At 31.8% G+C, this 22583-nt stretch overlaps 1 protein-coding gene across 3 annotated transcripts in view; it reads left to right on the forward strand.

Annotated features, from left to right (window-relative positions):
- The first annotated feature begins 271 nt into the window (after positions 1 to 271).
- Positions 272 to 22583, forward strand: part of LOC143075682 (uncharacterized) — a 34768-nt gene continuing 12456 nt past the window's right edge. The window contains exon 1 of one of the 3 annotated variants that reach the window (XM_076251220.1): positions 272 to 545. The gene's annotated coding sequence lies outside the window, so the exon portion shown is untranslated. Of the gene's footprint in view, positions 546 to 1646; positions 1839 to 1866; positions 1888 to 22583 lie in introns of those variants that run through there. The other 2 variants (XM_076251221.1, XM_076251222.1) reach the window with 2 other exon arrangements.

Genomic DNA, 22583 nt, shown 5'->3' on the forward strand with positions numbered 1-22583 from the left:
CGACAGGACTGATAATGTAATGATCGACTATGATGTAGTGATCATTAAATATTGACAGAAGAAAACTATTTGAAAGCCTTTCATTTACAGTTTCCATTTAAAATAATCAATATTAATGTCCATCTATAAAAGATCAACACTTTTGAGAAATAAATGCTGTTTACCTACTCCAATTAAAATCTAATCGACCATTACGAAACACAAGCAGACGACCATTACCGAAATCAGAAGACAATGGGCACGTGCTTCTTTCAAATAACATTGTTATAAATTGGACATTGATTAGTTAATTTGATTATTTCTAAGTCTATAGAGACATACCATTAGCAAGTTTTGCTATTCAAACAAATAAATTGGGAAAGAAAATATGGTGCCTGTAAACTTTATGCATAATTTACGAAACCAACTGTTGTCAAACTTGTTCGGATTTTCTCACCTCCGAGAGAAAAGATTGACAGAGGACCTTAAAACAGATCAACAAAAGTGACATGTTTTGTGAAATATTGCTGTGAGTTCTAGAACTAAGAGTTTAGTAGCTCCCAAAGGTAAGAAACTTGATCTATGTTAAATTTGATAGAATAGCGATTATTGGGAATAATGTTTATAATTTTGTAAATCATTATTTCATGTGGATAAAGAATTCTATGGCTAATGTTTTGCTTGTAAATATATAACAAAACAATGCAAACAGATTTTAAAAGTTCTGGTTTAAAAAATCTGGTCAAATTTTTACATGGAACATGAATGCTACGTGGTGTGTTTTATACAGTCATGTGTAACTTGGCTGTTAAATGCCCTGGTATCAAAGTAAACGTTGACAGATTTTGGTTATACTTTTAAACCTCTTTAATGTTTTGGATTTCCGTTTTTTTTTTTTTCATCTTGGAATTACATTTAAACTGGTGTTGTGCACTCGAAAATCGTAAACTACTTTTTAAAGACTTTTAATGTTACACTTAGTTAGTAAATTTTCTTTATTTATTTTTCTTCATTGTTGGCACTCTATTTATTCTATAAAATGTATATGTTTCCTTTTATTTTTTCTTCCAAAAGATTTTCAGAATCTCAAATAAGTCAATATTACATAAAATCATATTTTCATTGGACTTTTAATAAATGATAATAGCTGAATTATAGATTCATGACTAATTTAACATATAATACAATTCCATTTAAAACACTTTAAAATTTTACTAAACGAGTCGTAAATAACAGCATAGAATATTTTAGTCTTCGATTTTGGTACACCCTGATGACACGTAATAATGACTTTCATATATCATTAATATTGCAAATAACAATGTAAGTTCATTAATAATGCATTGTAATAGCGTTAACATTGAGTATATATACATGCATATTATTGCATCCATATATCTTTTATCTCAATATACACAATAGGCAACTTGAGAAAACGGTGATGAAATTCAACCCTCTGATGGAAAATAACTAATAAATTCCCCTATAGAGTCGTGAAAATTGGTGTATATATTAATATTTTACTGAATAAGGGATTAGACATCAACAGCGAGAAAAAGATTAGCTTAGATGATTGGCAGCTGAAATCTACATTGAAATTAGCATCAATAATAATATTTTTCTATTGAATCAAGCTATAACATGTGACTGAGTCGCATTGTTAAATGGTTCCAATAACTTCGTTTGAGTATTGGGAAAATGTGGTTAATGTTCCTAAGGAGAAATAAAATAGAAAACGTCAACATGTGTTTGCACGGCGTTTAACAGGTCTAACGGACAGGGATGCTAGTTATCTGGTTGAGAGATGTGGTGTCATGTTTAATATGGACTTACGACTAACAAATTCTGTATTTCTATAAGTGAGTTTTGAAATTCTTATACAGAGTGCATTGATATATAGTGTCACAGGTATGCAACATAATTGTATTTATTTTCTAAACTTTTTTGAAAACTTCCATTATTTCTTTTATTTTGTATGTTTTTGTCTTTTGTTTGTTTAACAGTTGTATACAACAAAGTGGGAATTTGTCACCTTTGGGATATTTAAACAAGTAAGCTGACAGTTTCTTGTAGCAGTATTTTTTTTTAATCCAATAATAGATTACACTTCTTTTGTTATCAATTTACTTCACCTGTCCAGTATTCAAGAGAAAGACTCCTCTTATTATATAACACTGGCAGATAAGATCATTTTTAGATTTTTGGAAATTATACAATAACATTAACGGTACCAATTTTCATGCACCAGATGCGCATTTCGACAATACATGTCTCCAAGGATTTGTATAGTATGACAATACTATACAAATCCTTGATGTCTCTTCAGTGATGCTCGTCACCAAAATATTTGAAATCCAAATCTTATATAAAAGATGAAGAGCTATAATTCAAAAGGTCCAAAAAAAGTAAAGCCAAAATCGTGAAATTAGGCAAATTAGTCATCCATGTATTATATATTTTTTTTATATTTCCTCCTTTCGCATAAAAAAATCTAATGTAATTTATAATTCAGTAAACCACAAAATCGACAACGACTAACTAGTTTCTTTCCCTTTCTCTAAAAGCTACCAAAATAACTTATCGCTATATATACATTTTAAAGTTATCCAACATAAAAGACCTGGGGCCGGTATTAAACAAGAAGCATTCTTATGTCTTACGAACGTCTTAAGGGCGTCTTATGATTTAAGAATGTAACAAGACCCACCCTCAGACCTATCTTAGAATGATTGACAGCCCTTAATGTTTTGAAAAAGTGCATGATTTAAGGGAGCTACCATTTGATTTTTATGGGGGGGCTAGGATGAAAATTTTTGTCCTGCATTTTTTTTTAGCTGTAATCTCTGTCCTGCCTTTTTATTTTTCACTCTGTTCGGTCCTGCCTTTTTTTTCTAGTTTAACCTGACTTTTTTTTACCTAAATTGTCGTCCTGACTTTTTTTTTTGCAAGTGTCTCATCCTGCCTTTTTTTTTTATTCAAAACTCCTGTCCTGCCTATTTTTTTCAAATTTCATCCTAGCCCCCCCCCCCCCCCCCCCCCCCATAAAAATCAAATGGTAGCTCCCTAAGAACGATTCTTACGTCTACCTTAAAGCGATCTTACTAGTTCCGGTAACACAAAATCATTCTTAAATTTTGTTCAGTTATTAAGTGTTCTTAAAACAAACTTAGCAACTTAGGGGTGTACCAAGAACAATTCGCAATAGCTTCACTTGATATTTTTTGTAAGAGTGGTCCCGACTACTCTTAGCTGTACATTCACTTGTTAATAATAGAAGAAGTTGCTTAAAAAAGTTAATACATGAACCTCAGAAATTTTTTATTCTAAATATTAATTCATCTGGGGCTGGTAACAAGAAGCATTCTTATGTCTAACGAACGTCTAAAGGGCGTCTTAAGATTTAAGAATGTAACAAGACCCAACCTCAGACCTATCTTAGAATGATTGACAGCCCTTAATGTTTTGAAAAAGTGCATGATTTAAGAACGATTCTTATGCCTACCTTAAAGCGATCTTACTAATTCCGGTAACACAAAATCATTCTTAAATTTTGGTCAGTTATTAAGTGTTCTTAAAACAAACTTAGCAACTTAGGGGTGTACCAAGAACAATACGCAATAGCTTCACTTGATATTTTTTGTAAGAGTGGTCCCGACTACTCTTAGTTGTACATTCACTTGTTAATAATAGAACAAGTTGCTTAAAAAATGTTAATACGTGAACCTTAGAACTTTTTTATTCTAAAATATATAAATTATTAATTCATCTGAATAGGAAATTATATATCAGTGTTTTCTTGGCCATGTGTGTGGAGGATGGTAGTTTCTCTTTATTGTAAATCATTACAATTTTGGCTTGTTGTGAGAAGTGTTAAATATAAAGCAAGGAGAAATTTGTGACCTTATTCAATTTTAAACCAAGAGTTCCAAATGGTGAAGTTTAAATCATCACTTCTTAAATTTTACGGAAGCCATCATGAGTTGGTTGACCAATATGGAATATCCGTTATACAGATGATGTCGGATATGTTCATTATGTCGTAATTATAGTCCCATTCCTTTTTCACGAATGCGACCTAACGAATTAGACTATTTACCGGCTTTGTAACATAATGAGCAACACGATGGGCGCCACACGTGGATCAGGATCTGCTTACCCTTCCGGATCATCTGAAATCATCCCCAGTTTTTAGCGGGTTTCGTGTTGCTGTTATACACCTATTTTTGACATTTTTGCCTATTGTGTCTTTTTTGTTCACGCATCGTTATCATTACAATGGAATTTGATAAGAATGTCATACAAGTTAGAGGTTCAGCTCTTTAAACCTGGTTCAATCCATCATTTTTTTTACAGTTTTAAAATGCCTGTTACAAGTCAGGAATATGACAAGTGTCGCCAATTTGTTTGATGTGTTTTATCATTTGATTTTGCCATTTGGTTAGGGACTTCCCGTTTTGAATTTTCCTCGGAGTTCAGTATTTTTGTGATTTTATTTTTTGTAAGAAGGCTTTCAAAGAAAAAAAAATATTGTTATAGTGAAAAAATATAGGAAGATGTGGTATGAGTGTCAATGAGCCAACTCTCCATCCAAATAACAATTTATAAAAGTAAACCATTATAGTGGTAATTTGATCGAAATGAAAGTAGGATAGAAAGATAAGCCTACGTCATTTATACAAGATTTAAATCCTACCATTGGCCTGGTGAATAATAGGGCACTCAAAAGAAAAAGTACTGATGGATTGTCCTTAGACAAGCATATTTTTATTAAAATAATAATAGTCTATAAGCAGTTGAATTAATTTCATGTTTGAAGCGGTGCAAATTTTTTAATTCAATTTGACTTTAATCAAAAAAGGGGAAGAATGAATAATGGTGGTCTGAGGCCAGAATTGTTTTCCTTATGTTAAATGGGTAGTTGATTGTTATGCGCATTTTATCGTTCATTAAAACGTTTTTATGATTCATTTAAAGTGATTCTAATTTCTATTGGAGGAACCAAAAACGGAGACGCCAGAAAATTATTAAGAACTCGTAACTTGAAAACTATTACGATGCAACTTAAGGGGGAAATAAGACCGATCTACGAACAACCCGAGGGAGCTTTGATTTACACTCTTTGAATGATCTTAGAATGATCTTATCTTCTCCTTAATTCAATACTTTCGACCTCTCTTAATAAAATTTCTTGTTACCGGCCCCTGAATAGGATAATATATATCAGTGTTTTCTTGGCCCTGCGTGTGGAGGATGGTAATTTCTCTTTATTGTAAATCATTACAATTTTGGCTTGTTGAGAGCAGTGTTAATTATAAAGCAAAGAGAAATTTGTGACCTTTTCAATTTTAAACCAAGAGTTCCAAATGGTGAAGTTAAATCATCACTTCTTAAATTTTACGGAAGCTATCATGAGTTGGTTGACCATTATGTAATATCCGTTATACAGATGATATCGGATATGTTCATTAGGCCTATGTCCTTTTTCACGAATGTGACCTAACGATTTAGACTATTTACCGGATTTGTAATATAATGAGCAACACGATGGGCGCCACACGTGTAGCAGGATCTGCTTACCCTTCCGGACCATCTGAAATCATCCCCAGTTTTAGTGGGTTGCGTGTTGCTGTTATACACCAATTTTTGACATTTTTGCCTATTGCGTCTGTTTTGTTCACGAATCTATCAATATAATGGAATTTGATAAGACTGTCATACAAGTGAGAGGTTCAGCTCTTTAAACAAGGTTCAATCCATCATTTTTTTACACTTTGAAAATGCCTGAAACAAGTCAGGAATATGACAAGTGTCGTCCATTCGTTTGGTGTGTTTTATCATTTGATTTTGCCATTTGGTTAATAGGGACTTTCCGTTATGAATTTTCCTCGGAGTTCAGTATATTTGTGATTTTATTTTTTGTAAGAAGGCTTTCAAAATGTGAAAAAAAAGTTTTGATTAAAGTGAAAAGATAAAGGAAGATGTGGTATGAGTGCTAATGAGACAACTCTCCATCCAAATAACAATTTATAAAAGTAAACCATTATAGTAGTGATTTGACCGAAATGAAAGTAGGATAGAAAACTAAGCCTACGTCAATTATACAAGATTCAAATCCTACCCTTGGCCTGGTGAATAGTAGGGCACTCAAAAGAAAAAGCACTGATGGATTGTCCTGAGACAAGCATATTTTTATTAAAATAATAATGGTCTATAAGCAGTTAAATTAATTTCATGTTTGAAGCGGTGCAATTTTTTCAATTCAATTTGACTTAAATTTATCGAAAAAAGCATTGGGGAAGAATAATGGTGGTCTGAGGCCAGAATTGTTTTCCTTAGGTTAAATGGGTAGTTGATTGTTATGCGCATTTTATCGTTCATTAAAACGTTTTGATGATTCATTTAAGGTGATTCTAATTTCTTTGCGAGGAACCAAAAACGGAGACGCCAGAAAATTATTAAGAACTCATAACTTGAAAACTATTACGATGCAACTTAAGGGGGAAATAAGACCGATCTAAGAACAACCTGAGGGAGCTTTGATTTACATTCTTTGAATGATCTTAGAATTATCTTATCTTCCCTTTAATTCAATACTTACGACCTCTCTTAATAAAATTTCTTGTTACCGGCCCCTGGGGCTGGTAACAAGAAGCATTCTTATGTCTTACGAACGTCTAAAGGGTGTCTTAAGATTTAAGAATGTAACAAGACCCAACCTCAGACCTATCTTAGAATGATTGACAGCCCTTAATGTTTTGAAAAAGTGCATGATTTAAGAACGATTCTTACGTCTACCTTAAAGCGATCTTACTAATTCCGGTAACACAAAATCTTCCTTAAATTTTGGTCAGTTATTAAGTGTTCTTAAAACAAACTTAGCAACTTAGGGTGTACCAAGAACAATACGCAATAGCTTCACTTGATATTTTTTGTAAGAGTGGTCCCGACTACTCTTAGCACATTCACTTGTTAATAATAGAACAAGTTGCTTAAAAAAAAGTTAATACATGAACCTTAGAACTTTTTTATTCTAATTATTAATTCATCTGAATAGGAAATTATATATCAGTGTTTTCTTGGCCATGTGTGTGGAGGATGGTAGTTTCTCTTTATTGTAAATCATTACAATTGTGGCTTGTTGAGAGAAGTGTTAAATATAAAGCAAGGAGACATTTGTGACCTTTTTCAATTTTAAACCAAGAGTTCCAAATGGTGAAGTTTAAATCATGATCACTTCTTAAATTTTACGGAAGCCACCATGAGTTGGTTGACCGTTATGGAATATACAGATGATATCGGATATGTTCATTATGTCGTAACTACAGTCCCATTCCTTTTTTTCACGAATCTGACCTAATGAATTAGACTATTTACCGGCTACGTAATATAATGAGCAACACAATGGGCGCCACACGTGGAGCAGGATCTGCTTACCCTTCCGGATCATCTGAAATCATCCCCAGTTTTTAGTGGTTTTTGTGTTGCTATTATACACCTATTTTTGACATTTTTGCCTATTTTATCTGTTTTGTTCACGCATCGTTATCAATATAGTGGAATTTGATAAGACTGTCATACAAATGAGAGGTTCAGCTCTTTAAACCAGGTTCATGCAATTTAGGGACTTTCCGTTTTGAATTTTCCTCGAAGTTCAGTATTTTTATTTTTATTTGACTTTTATATTAGTAAGAAGGCTTTTAAAATGTGAAAACAAATATTGTTTAAAGTGAAAAAATATAGGAAGATGTGGTATGAGTGCCAATGAGACAACTCTCGATACAAATAACAGTTTATAAAACCATTATAGTAGTGATTTGACCGAAATATAAGTAGGATTGAAAAATAAGCCTACGTCATTTATACAAGATTCAAATCATACCATAATGGGATTGTCCTGAGACAAGCATATCTTTTATTAAAATAGTGATGGTCTATAAAGCAGTTAAATTAATTTCATGTTTGAAGCTATGCAAATTTTTTAATTCAATTTGAGTCTTGACTTTATCAAAAAAGGGGAAGAAAATGGTGGTCTGAGGCCAGTATTGTTTTCCTTAGGTTAAATGGGTAGTTGATTGTTATGCGCATTTTATCGTTCATTAAAACGTTTTTATGATTCATTTAAGGTGATTCTAATTTCTTTGCGAGGAACCAAAAACGGAGACGCCAGAAAATTATTAAGACCTCGTATCTTGAAAACTATTACGATGCAACTTAAGGGGGAAATAAGTCCGATCTACGAACAACCTGAGGGAGCTTTGATTTACACTCTTTGAATAATCTTAGAATGATCTTATCTTCCCCTTAATTCAATACTTACGACCTCTCTTAATAAAATTTCTTGTTACCGGCCCCTGTATACTAATTCATGTAGCCAAAATGAAATTAAAACACGATGTTAAATTAAATAAACGTTACATGCAATGCATTATTTTTGAAATGATTCAATTCATTTACTATCAATTCAATGGAAAATCATCAAAATTGGTTTATTATTTCTACAATGTAGTAATTAGTGTTGCCCCCAAACTATTGGTTTTCAAGAATGTACCAGGAGTCTAAACTGAATGTTTGTCCTTCGGGATTCTTAGCTTCCGTGTATTTCTACTACCCAGAATATTATTCGATATGTCATTCCGAATTCTTTTTTATTAACTGAGTTATGTTTCCTTGATTTGGTTCTGTAAAATCAACTGATTGATTATTTGATTGTTAATAGTACATGTCACCATACATGGGCTTTGCTTTAGAGAGGCCATTTTCAAAATGATCCAATTAAAATGAGTTGAATGGATGTATGACTGCTTAAGGTCCAGTGGCAAATATATGTATATTCAGGACAAGAACATGATAATGGGATATGAACTCTGATTTGTACTAGACCAACACACCGAGTCGGATTTTAACAAGGTAAAAAGTCCGCGGGAAGATATGTTACCCTACCTGGGCACATTTTTCCGATTCCGAGTTGACCATATGCACTTACTTTTAAATGCCACTTGCTTAACGGAGAAGACACAAAAAAGCAATTTTGTAGTCTGTGGTCTGTATCTTTTAGGATTCGAACCAACGACTACCACAATCGAAGCACGCTATCAAGAGCTTACCGACGTGGTTTGCTAAACTGAAAGAAATCGTTGTATTTATTTATATGAATGATAATGTGAATATAAGATATATATACAAAACTCTGATTTAAATTTCTAATACACGCCAACGCAGTGACGTACAAATAGCAAGACTATCCTTAAAGATAATGGTGATGAGAAGGAAGGTATGTTCATGCTATAAAATACGTCTTTAATAGGAAGCAGATCTATAATAAAGTATTAAAATTTCAAATATGTCTTTTCATGTAACGAAATATTTAAAAGTCAAATCAAAACACAATGTCTTTTATTTATAAATACAGATAATTGTTATGACAAATTCAAATTCAAATCATCAAAAACCATATTTAATCATATTTTTTATATGAATATCGGATAAGAAAAACACGCAGCAAGAGGGGGAGCAGTCTGGTTAAAACCAGCCCCCACTATCCACTTGCAGACTTGGGGGTAGGGGAAGAAGGTTCATCAAATCGAATTCGAGACATTTAGTAAGATTGTTGGATGGATTAGGTAGTGGAGATGGTTTTTTGTGGAGGAACGGATACGTTTGAAAGAGGCTCATTCTTTGTGTTATTTGTGTGTGGAAGGGGGGTAAACAGAAATTGACCGACTCATGACTAAACTCAGTAAAGACCCGTCCAAATTGCATTTAATTGATAAATTCAATGACACTTACCGTTATCTTGATGATATTTTTTCGTTAAATAATCAAGAATTTTCTCAATATACTGCGGAAATTTACCCCAAGGAACTTACTTTAAATAAATCAAATTTATTCGGTAATAACTGTCCTTTCCTGGATTTAGATATTTCGGTTTTAAACGGGAAACTCCACACTAAAATTTACGACAAAAGAGACGATTTTTCGTTCCCTATTGTCAATTTTCCATTTTTAGATGGTGATGTTCCTTTGGCACCATCTTACGGTGTTTATATTTCACAACTTGTTCGCAAGTCCGTGTCTGTTGTGACGTTTTTGATTTTAACGAATGCAACCTATGTATTACTGGTAAATTATTAAACCAGGGATATCGTTACCATAAATTACTTAAAACCTTTACTAAATTTTTCCATAGATATAAAGATTTGGTTTTGAAGTTTGGTTGTAACTGTAGAAAACTTATTTCAAACGGGATAGCACATCCTCATTTTTACGGAAATGTTGTTAACCGTGCCCGGAAATTTAGAAATGATCCATGTAAACTTGTCGCTCCTTTAAATAAACTTATTCTAAAAGGTTACCTATTCAACACTGTAATTAGATCATTGAATATTGTTTTTATTGGTATAAATATTGATTGTGTTATCAGTAAATTAAAAGCTAACTAAATATTACTAGTATGTTATATGCATATACATATTCATGGATCTACAATCTGTCAATACCTGTAACTTGGCATTGCACAAGGTCATGTATTTCTCTGGCTATCGATGACTTCTTTACACTAAATCCATGGGATGTTGGATGTGTACGGATTGATAGTTTAGTCTTAGTTCCATGATTTTTTTATGAGTTGTTAGTGGCTTTGAACTAGCTGTCAGATAACTGCGAGTACTCTCAGATTAGGGGGAGGGTTGGGATCCCGCTAACATGTTTAACCCCGCCACATTATTTATGTATGTGCCTGTCCCAAGTCAGGAGCCTGTAATTCAGTGGTTGTCGTTTGTTTATGTGTTACATATTTGTTTTTCGTTCTTTTTTTACATAAATAACTACTGGGCCAAGTTCATTATAGACAGGGATAACTGTAAGCAGCAAAAACGTTCTGTAAAGTAAGATCTACAAACACATCACCATCACCAAAACACAATTTTGTCTTGAATCCATCGGTGTCCTTTGTTTAATATTCACATAGACCAAGGTGAGCGACACAGGCTCTTTAGAGCCTCTAGTAATCATTTGGCACGAATATGTCTACGACATTTTATTGGAAAACGCAGTGACGTGCCGTTTTGTTCTCTTTGAAAACTACATGTAGTAACGTATATCAGGGTTTTTACAGTGATTGAAGAAAAATAGATTTCTTATATTTCAACGAGTTTTAAAAAGTAAAATATTTCCTATTTGTATTTTTGTGACCCCTAAATAACAAGAGAAAAATAGGATTATCATATACTAGGTATTGAATTATAGAGTGTTATGTGTAAAAACGTGAGGAGTTGGTGCAGGGAAAGAACAAAAAAAAAAAGGAACAAATTTTGAATACCTTAAGTGTATGGGTGTGTGATACAAAACAGAACATACCTGTACCTGCAATAGGTTCTGTTCTGTTATGCACAACCTAAGGATATGGTGGGGCGATTCAGAGCTTGATAGATCTTATATGCTCCTGCAGTTTGTGAAAGAATGAATATTTATGCACTAGATCTTTGTTTCAAAACTGAGGAAAACCTCAATCTGTTTGGTTATTTATGTCGTTGGATTGCTGTCTCAGGCTGAGCTTTTCCTTCATTATCGTTTATTACATTTTAAGAACAAAAAATAAAACAATTTTAACTTGTAATTGTACAAGGTAAAGGATGCCCCCCAAAAATTGTATAGAGACAAAGGAGGGACGGTAAACAAAAATGACGTAAAATAACCGTCATAAATTGTAAGCTCATTCTATTTTTACTAATTTGGTTCAGAAAAAAAAAAAAAAAAACAAGTTGAACAAGTCACGTCCTTCTGTCCTTAAGTTAATTAAAACCTAAGATTGTCATAAAATCAGATTTAATTCTTTTCAAAGTTGCGTAGAATTTCCAAAGTTCAAAGGATTAATGCCAATAAATCTACAAATTCTATGTTTAATACCCAAGAGTATACAATCTTAATGATATATTTATACATTAAGATCGGAATAAGTGATGTACCATTCCTCACTCTTTTAGCATTACCCTGAATAGAACTTTTGTTCCATGCTCATAAAAACTAACTTAATCGATATTTGTAAAGATATACTTAACTTAATCCATTCCATCTATATACTTAATCTAATAAAGTCAAATTAACCAAATGTAAAAATATGATCTATATGCATATAAAATACTGCACAGAACAAATAGCTAAGAGGAATTATTAATTATAAAATGGTCTGTTGGTTGAACAATCATTAGTGAAATGTTGTATATTTGAAACTGATATCAATTTTCCTCAAAAATGAGAACTAATTGACAAATATCGGTACTGTTATTTCGTATTGCACGAACGATCACATATTTTCACGATTCTCTCGTGTTTCAGTTTATTTCATAGGATTATTTACTTTTTGTGAAAAGTTATGTTTGCTTGGTTTTAAATACGTTTTGCTATTTATATTTATATTTTCCCATGTTTTTTTAGTTTTTTGTTCTAAATCTTTTGATGATTGTCTCGTGTTGCAGCAAATATTACATGATTGTTTGTTTGATTATTAACAGTAATGATTCCTAAATTTCCAATACTGTTTGTTCTTATCATTAATGTTTTCAGTATTCTTATTATGTCTTTGTTTTTATTTTATGTCTTGTTTTTATTTATTTTTTAAATCATTGGCAGCAGAAAGTACTTTTAAGTTGGTTCGGGCTTAGGAGCAAAAGTTTCTCTTTGTCAAGCATTAACACTTTTAGATGCGGAAAACCCCATCTGTGTCATTACAAATGGTGAATTATATCACTCTATAATTGTTACGTAATTGAAATCAAATTGAGAATTGAAATGAGGGACATGTCAAAGAGACAATAACCCAACAAAAGACCAGACAACAGCCGAAGTTAAAGTACACTTATGATTACGTATACAACTGACTTTTTTTTTATTAACCTGGTTCAATAATAGCCCTTAAAAAACTCTTGCCTTTGCATCTGTCGATTCCGTATTTTTTTTTTCAAAAATCTCTGAAACTACTGGACAAATTTCAACAAACTGTTTCTCGGTTCTCGTTATTTATATTGATCAGAACGTTGGTTTTCCAATTTGAATGGTTTTATAATATAACAAATGGAAGTTTTTAACGACCTTGACTGGCTTTATAGCCCTTGCAAAATCGGGTTTACACTAATCATTTTTGGGGCCCTTTAAAGGTTGCTGTTCGGTGTGTTCCAAGGCTCCGTGTTGAAGGCCGCAAATTGTGACTTGGATGGAGAGTTGTGTCATTGGCACTCATACGACATCTTCGTATATCTATGAATAACCCCTATGGTATTTAGTATTATTTCTAAAAAAGTTTGTGGTATTCTATTATGTCTGCCAATCACAAGGACAAAGACAATCACCATCATGGTTACAAATAGACGGTAAGGCTAAATACACAAATTGTGAACTATTTTGAAATTTTTTATACATTTGTGTATAAAGACAATGTATATCTGACGGGATAAAAATGCAAGAATGTAGTCTAAGAAATCTACTTCTTAATTCCCCGAAAATTATCAAACTACTTCTTAAAGGCAAATATCAAGTTTTACAAATTTTTGTGTAGGTGGACCTTATTTTAAAAGCTGTAGTAGATAGATTAAATTATAAACAATAAACATAATCAGAAACAAGGATCTACAAACTAGGAACGTGACCGAAATTGTGCTTCAAATGACATTTTTTATCCAACTTGTTAATGTTTTTGAAAATCATCTTAAAAACTGGAATAGATAGATAAGACTGATCAGCAGGAGGGTATTTCTACAAGAAAATAAAACATAACATAACCATTTAAAAGGCTCTTTTGTAGGAGCCATTGCTCTTACATGTAAATGAAGATTTTTATAGATTTGTTCCTTTTACTTTATTTTTTTTTTTAAGATTTGTTCATTTTAAAAAATAATAAAAACAAAAACAAAATCAGTTGATGACATCACAAGAAAATATTTTAGCGAAAAAATATTTGCAGCGACAAAAGAATATTTGTAATAATTTAACCATTACAAGAAGAGTTTTATCGAAGACAAGATATAGCTAAGCCATCATATTAAGTAGAAGTATTACATGCTTGTCACGTCTCGGCTAATCTCAGCAACAAAAATACAATTACGAGTATATAAAGGTTTTATAGTTTTCTTGTTACAACACTAATTCGTATATCCCTTTGCTTTGTTCATATTTTTATTTAGTGATGAGAATATTTATAGTACATCTAGTTAGGCTTGTCTACTGACTATATAGAGAAGTAATCATTGTATGCCATTACCAATTTTCTTTTAGGTTTTTATTGAGATATCTAATGCAATTAGACTACTTGGGGAAGACTTTGTGGTCTGTACTATTACATGGTGATACGACAATATTTTTTCGTTGTGCACTAATTATGGCGTAGGAATATTGCACTATGGTATTGTAAACTTTTGGCGAATACCCCTTGTAAGCATGACATGATTGTTTAATTCCAAACGAATGTTCTTTTTATCCATTCCAATGAAAAATCTAGAGGTCTTCAGAAGTCGCATTATTATTGGACATGATATTTCCCATCCTAGCAAACCAAATACCCGGCACATGGAATTGTCTAATAACAAAAAAACACCAGCAAAGAAAAGAAAATTTCAATATAAAGAATATATGTGAAAAATGCAACTTCTCTCATCCAGGAAATACAGCATTATTACATAAGGTGGAATTAATTATTTTTTAAGTGCAGTTGCATGATATGACCCATTATTTGAATCTGTAAAATCACCTCAAAATATGCAAATTTAGAAACTCTTCAATGTGATCCCACAAAACACCAAATTCTCATAGCAAATATGATTACAAGGAAATGATGTTATAGTCCAAAGAAACAGCAACCTTACGTATAATACTTAAATATTTCTTGCAAGAATACGATAAGTGCTTTAAATTGTTTCCTGTTAAATTACGAACTTATATTTAGCCTGTATCCTGGTTTAATTACTGCTTCGCATCAGTAGGTTTACTGTTGTGTACTTTGCCAGCTTAAAAAATATTTTGATTTTTAAGTTTCACCATTCTAGATGATGCATTGTAGTTTTGAAGTCGTTAAAATGCTGATCTATCTTATTTGCAATGTGAGCATTACCAACTTGTTACAATGATACTTTTAAATGTCCCCTGGATACTTATACTAATATTTGTCGTTCATTTTAGTTTATTTCTCATTTCTTTCATAATGGTTCTTTTTTACTTTCAACGAATTTGCACTGCAGAGCGCGAGTATATTATACTCAACAAGATGGATAACTTCGACTAGAAACATAAAAAAAGTTTATGTGCATGTACAACATCTTTGGAATAGGTTTCAAAATGTACACTTTATCTGATCTGCTTACCATTCCGAGCACCTGTTATAACCCCAATTCTGATGTAGTTCGTGTTGCTCAGTCCGTAGTTTCCTATGTTGTGTCAAGTATTCTGTGTTTGTCTTTTGGCCATGTTTAGTTTTTATTTTGCCTTGTCAATATATACGTTCGTTTTCGGTTTAGTAGCGTGTTTTTCCACTCGCTTTTATTTGGCAAACGATTTAAAATCGGAACAGATAAATAGGTAATTCCAAATACAACTGAAAAAGAAAACAGATAAAACAAATGAATTTTAATTGACCTTCAGTGATAACCTCTACACTGTTGCTGACTCTAAAAGACTTCTTATAGCATCAATATATATATATTTCCTCATTTTATAAGTAAAGGCGTTATTGGGATCCAACACCAAGAAGACAGCTACCTAACAACACATCTAAGCAACGCAAAAAACCTATAGTATAACGATTGACAAATATATCAAGATATCTCCCATGGGCCGCGTCTGAACGAGTTGAGACTGATCGTCTGTACAAGAAACTGTCCAAGCTCTGTCATCAAACCAAATTATGGTAATTTTGTCATTTCAAAATAAGCTAATTGTCAACAAATGAAATAATTATTACCAAGTAGCTCATACCATGATTTTGTTACTGAAGAGTTCGTCGATAATTTTTCATATTTGTTGTTTCCTCTGTTCTCTTGAGTTCTTCCTGCTCTCACAGACAAATATCCATTAAAAGACTAATATCCTATGAAGCTTTCAATAGCAATTGATTACTTTGCCATTTGTCCTTTTGACATGAATCCCACAAACATCTAATAACAATTACTATAGCTTAATTAATATCCAGGCGGAAATTAATCTTTGTATATGGTTTATTATCACGGAAGATATATATGCATGTAAATCATGGTAACATTGTTTGTGTTTATAAGACTGGTTCGTAAGTTTTTTAACAATGGTACAGGTAGAAAATTTGATATGATTTTGGGTTAAAATCGAATCAAACATAAGAAGGATGATAATGGAGAAAAGGGGGGGGGGTTGACTTTGAAGAACTATGCGGTTTGGGCTTTGTTCATTGTTGAAGGTCGTACGGTGACCTTTAAGGTTGTTAATTTTTGTGTCATTTTTGGTCTCTTGTGGAGAGTTGTCTCATTGGCAATCATACCATATCTTCTTTCAAGTTATATTCGGTCCACGTTCAAATTTATTTTCGGTGATGGTTATTCGTTTTAATTAATAAAAAAAATGATAAATATACCGAACTTCAATGAAAATTAAAACCATAAAAATTCATTAAATCGGAACATGAGAAATACAAGTGCCTTACACACGAGTCTTTGCCTCGGAATGGCAAAATAGATTAAGGGACAGATAACCCGTTTTTACCGACAACTAGCAACGCCAATAAGATTGATAAACTAAATTGGTAGACTATTAAAATAACAAATTAAATGAGGTTGGAAATGTAAATTCATGTTGGTTTGTATAAGGTGTCGTAATATTCTTGATCACGAGAGGAAATTAAATTTCAGGAAAAATTGCATTATCATTGGCAATCATACAATATCTTATCGACTTTTATAATGCGCATTAAAATTTTGGTATAAGGTAGAAATCATATTCATGTAAATCATCATGCAATACAATACAAGAAAACTATTTTAAGCTATATGTCTCTGAGTTCCTTTTTTAACTGAACAACTTGCTCTTGCTCTTATTCGGAATTTCTATTTTCATTGAGGATACTTGCGCTTGATTGAATGTTTCCACTCTAAATGAGCAACAATAAAAGAGGGAAATTCTTATTCTAATGTCTCGAAATACTGACTGACTTGTTCATATTTGAAAAGTCTTAGTGATTGTAGTTCAGTAGTTGCCGTTTGTTAGTAGATTAAATCAGACCGTTTGTGTTCTCATTCGAATTTTTTTCCTATTTGTCATCCTGGAACGTTTATATCTTGCCATACATTATGAGAATGTTGAAGGCCGTAGAGTGGTATCTCCTTGTCCTTTGGTCTTTGGTGGTCAATGGTCTCACTGATGAAATCGGACTACACTCTCTGTATTGTTGAAAAGCAATTCTGAGGACAGAAAATAGTAATTAGAAAGCAGTCACAGTAGGAATTGGAGGCCGTTATTTCTGTACCTGTGAAACCCCAACTTTATAATATAAATTGTGACAAAACGAACTACTAATCGAACATATTTATGCTAGTTCCCTGCTAGGAATAAAGGAATTGCACTCGCTGCGTTGTTAATAGTTTATAAAGCATAAATGCATTTAATAATTTATAAAGGACATTGGATATTAAAACGTATAATCGTGTACTTTATCAATGATAATTATCGATATCTCGCTATTACATAAACAAACACTAATGTCTGGTGTCTGTTGTCCTGTTTACCGACGGGTGATAAGTTAGCGAGCTATGACGACTGAATTATTCAGTAAAAATAAACGGAACTATAAACGAGTTAGATTGCTATTCGAGTTCCTTATCCGAAAAGATTTGAATAAATTAAGTATCCCTCTAACTAACTCAGAAAGTTATGAGACTAATATGCAGTTTTACAGTACAAAATTTCTACCATAATATACAATGTGGTTGCATGAAAGGAACACCCGTGTATTGCTTTGGATTGCATGTAGACAGAAGGAGTTCCATCAATGTAATTTGTACATAAGCATTAAATTTCCGGAACTAAGTCATCTTTGATTTGTAGTTTTTACGTCCTAACAGGCAAACACATCGGACCTCGTTATTTTAGAAGTATGTATACAAACTAAGCTTAAAGTTTAGATAGTTCCGGAGTAAATTTAGTTCAGAAAAGAGTTTCAAAAGCATCAAATCTGTAACGTTACTTTTATATTCAAATACTGTGACGGCGTGCACAAAGCTTCAGAAAATAGCGTTATTTAAAACGTCATTTCTTTAAACTGTAACATAACAGCTAGACATTTAGAAAATTCAGTTGTTTAGCCTAGACTATCGAATCTTTCATATTTTTGCAGATTTTTGTAAAGCTCTTGTAATACACATTTGGAATATCAAGTCATTTGGAAATAAGAAAATAGCAAGTTCCTATTTTTTTTACCGATTCTTCCATTATTTTTTCTTATATTAATCCTTCCAAATTACTACTACTTACACATAACGAACTACATTCAAAACTCATCCACCATGGACGATTTTGATTTTTTTCAGGTGAAGTTCGTATAACGTCATAGTCCGAATCCGAAAAATTCTATTGTACGAACATTCAGGAAAATACGTTGAATTTGTACACATTTCAGGTCAAAAGCTGAATGTTATGATTATTTAATGTTACAAGTTTCACATATCGTTTTATACTTATAGATTTAATTGTGATAATATTTTTAATAATGTGGATTTTAATGGCTATCTTTCATAATTTTATCTAAAAAAAACTTCATATTTAAGATATATGTTTAACACGGTTGTATAAAGCTAATTTAAAAAGCGCAATTTACAGTTGCCGTCAACTTTGTGCGCGCCGTCTGTATGAATAATTATTAAGTAGAATTTATAACGAAGCAGTTTTTTTTTGTTGTTGTTGAAAAATGAACAACAATATAAATGTACGTCGACTTTTCGTCATTTAAAACGAAACTGGTTACGCACAGTCTGAACGTTGCATACTGCTACTGAAGGTATAAATATATTAATTTTTTGTAGACCTGTTTGTCTTATCGTCGTCTGTCGATTTTTGCCATGGTGTTGCTAGTTTTCTTTCGGCTTATGTGTTGAATGTTCCGTTGACATTTCTCGCTTATTCTAACAGAATTTTGAAATGTTTGATCTTTTGTTATCTGTTATTTTTACAAAATGTAAATACATTTTACTGATTTGATATTTTTTTCTTCAGTTGACTAAGATTTGTCAGCAGTTTTCACACCCTTTTCTCTATTTTTAGAGATAAGGGATTAACTTGTGTTGCTCATTGTCTAAGGTATTTTTCTTCTTTTTAGCAACTCGCTTTCCAATTCCTTGATACTTCTTCATTAAAAATTTTGTGTTTTACATTTTGCAATGCCGAGGCCTTTTATAACTCGTCCTCAATATTGTTTTTGTTCAATATTGAAGGTCGTAGGGTGACCTTTTATTGTTGTTTTTATTCTCGTCTTTGGTCTCTGGGTAAAAAGTCGTTTAAATGAAGCACTTAAAAATTCTATAATGTATATTGCATTAATTAATGCGTACACACCTGTGTTACAAAGCTCAAATATAATGTTAATGCTTTACAAAAGTCTTTATTTGTTAATTAACTTAATTTTACTAATTCCATAGAGTTCAAATAAAAACATATGTATCTGTCTCATTTTTCAGTGTTTGTTTAATTGATGTTAGAAAAATATATTTCAATAGAATTTTCACAACAAAATTATTACTCACTACTGGTATCATCGACCCATATAACCTGAGATAGATATTAAATTACAGATATTTTACTCAGTCAGCAAGTTAATTAATTTATGTTACTATTTATTACTATTGACAAGGCAAACATTGAAAATTGCATGATAAATACTGCTATATAGGGGAATACAATTAAATTATACATGCTATGATAATTTTAAACAATAGTCTCTTTAGCAGCAATACTATACACAATGTGTTGTTTGATAAACCATACAATGTTACATGGACAAAGCAGATATCTTTTATATATGTGTGACATATTGAATTCAGTTTTCTGATTTTTGTATATTTCTAGCGTTCCTTATACATAAAACCTAAAGTATTAACTTGTATACCAAATGGGGCAATATGCGCAACTGTTTCTCCATAGGCGGTAATTGTAACGTTTTTTTTTTTTTTCTGTAGCTCAGCCTGTATCGTAAACTTGGATATGTTATGATGGCTCGTTTCGAAGCTTAGACATTTTCACATACGTGGTTAAATTTTCGGGGTACGAATAGTGATTCATTTTCCCGTAAATCAACACAAATGGTAAAAAAGCTCGAGCTCAGTCACTTGTAAAAAATAGAAACATGTCCAATATCTCTGTACAAAGGTTTTTTTGTTTTCACTCATCTTTTGTGTTCCTCAATTAAAGGTGCGTTAGAGTTAATGACCAAAATGTCCCAGTTTTCAATTGCAACTCTTCAGGGTATGTGCATAATATAAAAAGGGGGCAATGAATCCAAACTACCTATTTTTCTATTGAGATGCATGAATAACAAATTATCAAAATAATAATGATTATCGTCTTTTAAATTTTAAGCAGATTATAACTAAATGTTTACTCATTTATTTATTCATAAAAAATAACTTACAGACAATGTTACACTGTGATTTTCCATGTGCACCGTATCTGAGGCAATTTGAGGTTTTTTGTCAGCATTCATTTTTCAACACTTTTAGCTATAATTCATTAGACTAAGTGTGTTTGACAATTGTTTAACTACACTTGATGCTACATACATATCTATATTCCCATGTATTTTAGCATCTTTGGATTTCCTAACCATGACTCAAAAGTTTCGTGATAAACGGCAAATCCCATCTGAATGCGTATCTAAATTTGCGATGAACTTTCCATTTCTGGAGAGAAATATTGAACGCATCGAAACTGTTGCGTTTTACTTGATAAATGAAAAGTTTCATTAGATCAATCGTAATGGGATAAATTGTGTTTGCAAGCTGTATTTATGCATTTTAGCAAGGTCTAAGATATAATTTGAACACTATGTTTTTGGTCTCTCTGGATTAAGTGTGCACTTGTTGCATCAATTGTTTTTTGAAAATGGTGATTTTCCTTTTGGATTTTTATTATCATTTAATAGTTTTAACAGCATAATCATATATATTTGTCAAATCTTGATTGTAACAAAACTCATCCATATGTAGTCTTCTCTTGAATATTCCATGTTACACTCCACTGTTTACCCAGGGAAATAAACAGCTGATTGAACGTATTACCATATACAATTTTTGAATAATTGCCCTGCAATAAAACTTCTAGTTTACTGTTCTTTTTATTGTCATTTTATGGTCATTGACGTACATGGCCTTCAATGATAGTTGATAAAACATCACTTTTATTTAGTTTTAACATATTTTATTTGCACAATATCGCAAAAATTAAAAAAAACACAAATTAGTCCATCTAGATCGTCTTCTACATGTATGATACAATATTAATCAATAGAATTTCATCGCATGCAAATACATTATTACATAATTCAAATCAAAGTCATGGTATGTAAGAGACATATAAACAAAAGATAAGAAGAAAAAGAAGAGAGCAAAGCATATAAATTTATCTTTGTCTTATTTTAAATGAGAAGAGAAGTTACATAACCTTATTGGACTGAGCCATCATTATTGAAAATTATTTACCAAATTATTTACCGAGTTTTATCAATTAGATGTTATCAAACCACTGAATTATAGTTATTTCTGTTTTCAATATTAAATGTACCTATTAAATATCTTTATAGACCTTTGGTTACATGTGAGTCTTCACAATTGTCTGTTTTGTACCTGAAATCAATTATACCTTCAATTTACACTTGCACAATTAACTAATAGGCGTTTTAAAGTGGTAACTGCATAATTGATTTCATTTTTTTTATTTAGATCAATAATTATTATATCGTTTTGGAATAACTGATGAAATATCTCTTTTGAAAGCGATCGGAGTCCATGCTAAATATGATCCTGCACTAACGATTCGAACTGATAAGGACTGTTCGATTGATTTATACCTTTTGATAGCAACTACCATGGGATATTAACAGTTTTATTTTCACAACGAAAGTTTACATTACAATAAATCGTATCTATTTTCTATATGCATGTCTGTATCAATCATTCAGTTCGAAACTTTAACTAGCAACAGCCGTTGGACGGGAGTTCGGGTTTCTTTGTCTGCCTTTTAGTGTGAACTTAATAAGATGACCACTATCCTCCCCATTTGTCATGAAATTGAAATAGTAATTGATATAGTACACTCCGTCACGCAGTCCTGAAATATTCATGTCATTAAATTCATCATATGTGTGAAATTTATGCTTTCGAAAGCAGATAATGGTTAAGAAATTGCACTTAAAATCAAATTTAAACATACAGAGTAAATAATTAATGCTTTGAAGTGCATTTCATGATGTAACTTATCAGAAATGCCGTAAAGATGTAATTTGGAACAATACTGTATTTCACATTTGCAAAATCATAAATGAAATAAGAAAATGATAAAACTAGCCTTATGAAGTTACATAAAACCTATATGACCGTCGTTAAAATGTCTAT

This window comes from Mytilus galloprovincialis, chromosome 5 (assembly GCF_965363235.1).
Source record: "Mytilus galloprovincialis chromosome 5, xbMytGall1.hap1.1, whole genome shotgun sequence".
NCBI classification, from domain to species: domain Eukaryota; kingdom Metazoa; phylum Mollusca; class Bivalvia; order Mytilida; family Mytilidae; genus Mytilus; species Mytilus galloprovincialis.